Consider the following 3,006-nt stretch of genomic DNA (forward strand, 5'->3'; position numbering starts at 1 on the left):
TTCGGGCCTAGACCCTTCATCAGGGTCTAGGCCCGAAACGTCAGCCTCTCTGCTCCTATGATGCTGCTTGGCCTGCTGTGTTCATCCAGCCCTGCACCTTGTTGTCTCGGATTCTCCAGCATCTGCAGTTCCTACTATCTCTAGCAATAATACCAATAGGCCATTGCCCCTTCACTGAAAATATATTCAACATTTTAATAGTTTTGACAATGTCAAACAGCCTCCTGCTGCACCAAAACAATTGGGATTCTGTGATTATTCAGAAAGTTATAGAACCTCGAGAATTTAAACTAATCCTTGAGCCAGTTCTTTGTTAGTTCAATTTAAAACAGAGATGAAGCTAAGCGATTTCACGACCAACATACCAGACCTAAACTCTGCAGTCCTGCCACATCCAGTTGTGAACGTTGATCAAATAAACTCACTGGAGGCAGCTCCACAAATATCCCCATCTTCAACAATGGGGAAGCCCAGCGCATGTGCAAATGATAATGCTGAAACATTTGCAACAATCTTCAGCCAACAGCACCGAGTGAATGATGTCTCCAGCATCACATATGCTAGTCTTTATCCAATTCGAATCACTCAATGTGATATCAATAGACAGCTAGAGACACTAGATACTGCAAAGGCTATGGACCCAGACAATATTCCAGCAATAGTACTGAAGGCTTGTACTCCAGAACTTACAGCACTCCTAACCAAGCTGTTCCAGAACATCTACAACATCAGCATTTATCCAACAGTATGGAAAATTGCCCACATACATCATATACACAAAAAGCAGGCCAAATACAACTCAGCTAACTACTGCCCCAGTCCATACTCGATCAGCAAAATGGTGGAAGGTATCATCAACACTGCTATCAAGCAGCACCTGCTCAGTGATGCCAGTTCAGGTACTGCCAGGGCCACTCAGCTCCTGACCTCATTCTGGCCTTGGTTCAAACATAGACAAAAGAGCTGAATTCAAGAGATGAGGTGGTGAGTGACAATCCTGGACATCAAGGCTTCACTTGACTGAATGAGGCATCAAGGTGCCCTAGTAAAACTGGAGTCAATGGGAACCAGGGGAAAAACTCTCCTTTGGTTGGAGTCATATCTGGCACACAGGAATATGGCTGTTTGTTGGAGGTCTGTCACTTCAGTACAAGCTCCTCAGGGAAGTTCTTCAGTACAAGTTCTTCCCAACATAAGTAACGTTCACTGATTGTCCAACAACGTTCAGCACCATTCATGACTCCTCAGATACCGAAGCAGTCCATGTCCAAACGCAGCAAACCTGGACAATATCAGGCTTGAGCTGACAAATAGCAAGTAACAAATGCCAAGCAATGACCATCTCCAATGAGGTACATTACTGCCCCTTGACCGTTAGTCAATAGCATCACAATCACTGAATAACCCACCACCATCAACATCTTGGGAGGTTACCACAGTGACCAGAAACTGAACTGAACAAACCATATAAATACAGTGGGTACGTGAGGCTAGGAATACTGCAGTGAGTAACTCATCTCCTGACTCCCCAAAGCCCATCAACCATCTACAAGGCCCAAAGTCTAGAGTGTGATGGAATACTCCTCACTTGCCTGGAGCTCAGTTTCAACAACATAAGAAAGCTCGACACCGTCCAGGGCAAAGCAAACCGTTTGATTGGTACCACATTCAGTCACTCCACCATTACTCAGTAACAGCAGTGTACACCATCCACAAGCTGCACTGCTCAAATTCAAAGATTCTTAGAGTTCACCATCAAAACTCAGACTACTTTCATCCAGAAAGACAACAGCAACAAATATATGGGACCAGTACAGCCTGAACATTCCCCTCCAAGCCACTCACTATCCTGACTTGGAAATATCTCACCTTGAGTTTCATTAAGGAGAGAATTCCAGGATTCACCCAAAGGCATTGTGGGTCTACCTACATCACAAAATCTGCAGCAGTTCACAATCACAGTCTCAAGGGCAACTAGTGACAGGCTTTAAATGCTCGCCTAGCCAACGAGGCACATGTTCCATGAGTAAATAGTATATACTTTAAATTCTAGGGGTCCAGAATTTATAGCCAGCAACGAATCTCGGCATTAACCTCGAAGAAAGTTGCTGACAAAGATTTCATGGTCTTGCTGCATAGATGACACTATTCCCCCAAGAAATTTGACATCAAGTCAAGGGAATCTTCAGGCATCTAGCAACAGTGATGACATTATGCGGATAAGCACCTAACCTCATTGAAGAATTATCAGCCAGAGTCAACCAGCAAGTTAAAAGCACTCATTAACATCAGCCTGAGAAAAATAAACACTGGAATGTAGATATGGGATGAAGGATGGGCTGATATAAACAAAGTTAATTTTTTTTTAAAATAGACATTCCAGAATTAAAATGTTTTTCTCTTTATCAGAGAGATTGTTTAAAGGAAATTATGAATTTTGTACACCATTAAAATCTCTACTGTACCACATTCAACAATTTTTAACTTTCTCAAGGATGCATACAGTGAGACTAATAGCATGAAAGGCAAAGTCTCGATCAATTCTGATTTTTAATTCTTACAGTGCAACCTGTGGAGAAGCATAGAATCACTCTCAGCAACATTATTCTGTACTCATGCAGCCTCAAAGTTGCAGTCAATATCAAGAAAAGTAATAATGATGAATGCTGACAGTTTCACTGTCTTCACAGCAGATTCCTGGCCAATATCCTGCTCACTTTTCAAAACATTGTATATTTTCTTCCTTTTTTGTTTTACTTTTTAAATGACATAATGGCCCCTTTTATAACTACATTTTGTTGTAGAACAACTCTGTATAAAGAGATTTCTCACATCTTCACCCCACACTGTCATGAGTTTACTGTAAAGGATGGGTACCTCAGTACTGATTCACCAATCATAGGAAGGCCTTGATCTACTAACCTTTCCAAAATGAGTCAAAATTCTAAACCCACTATCATGCCTCTTAAGTCCATCCTGCTCAACTGGAAATAGCTTCAGTATCTC

At 41.8% G+C, this 3,006-nt stretch overlaps 1 protein-coding gene across 1 annotated transcript in view; it reads left to right on the plus strand.

Annotated features, from left to right (window-relative positions):
• The window catches only part of LOC125484446 (neurofilament heavy polypeptide-like), a 23,623-nt gene that overhangs the window by 2,980 nt on the left and 17,637 nt on the right, over positions 1 to 3,006 (plus strand). The gene's annotated exons all lie outside the window — the stretch shown is intronic.

This window comes from Rhincodon typus, chromosome 1 (assembly GCF_021869965.1).
Source record: "Rhincodon typus isolate 14 chromosome 1, sRhiTyp1.1, whole genome shotgun sequence".
Lineage (NCBI taxonomy): Eukaryota > Metazoa > Chordata > Chondrichthyes > Orectolobiformes > Rhincodontidae > Rhincodon > Rhincodon typus.